The sequence below is a fragment of the Gavialis gangeticus genome, unplaced genomic scaffold (genome assembly GCF_001723915.1).
Source record: "Gavialis gangeticus isolate Ggan-Ray unplaced genomic scaffold, GavGan_comp1, whole genome shotgun sequence".
Lineage (NCBI taxonomy): Eukaryota > Metazoa > Chordata > Crocodylia > Gavialidae > Gavialis > Gavialis gangeticus.
Window position 1 is genome coordinate 62,005,994 of NW_017728994.1, and position 473 is coordinate 62,006,466.

The window sequence follows — 473 nt, forward strand, 5'->3', positions numbered from 1 at the left end:
ACTGTCATCAAAATTGGATGATATGTTGTAAATTGACATTTGAAACCCCTGGGTGCATGTTATTTGCACTCTACCAGGGTCCAGTGTATTAAGGACCAGATTTCTGACCGTATTCTGATTCAGGAACCTACGTTGAAACTTGGTGGATTTATGTGTCAAAGGGATGTACTATTTTTAAATATAAATAAAAAATATAATTTGGTTATATTTCATAGTTTCATAGTTGGTAGGGTCGGAAGGGACCTGAGCAGCTCATCAAGTCCAACCCCCTGCCATGGCAGGAAAGAGTACTGGGGTCAAACGACCCCAGCAAGGTGCTAGGAGTGACCAGGAATAATGGTCACAAGCTGGCAGAGGGTCGATTTAGGCTAGATATCGGGAGGCTCTACTTCACGGTCAGGGCAGCTAGGGTCTGGAACCAACTTCCAAGAGAAGTGGTGCTGGCTCCTACCCTGGGGGTCATTAAGAGGAGG

At 45.2% G+C, this 473-nt stretch overlaps 1 protein-coding gene across 1 annotated transcript in view; it reads left to right on the forward strand.

The window, feature by feature from the left end:
- FAM45A (family with sequence similarity 45 member A) overlaps positions 1-473 on the forward strand; it is a 21,376-nt gene that overhangs the window by 16,693 nt on the left and 4,210 nt on the right. The window lies entirely within an intron of this gene.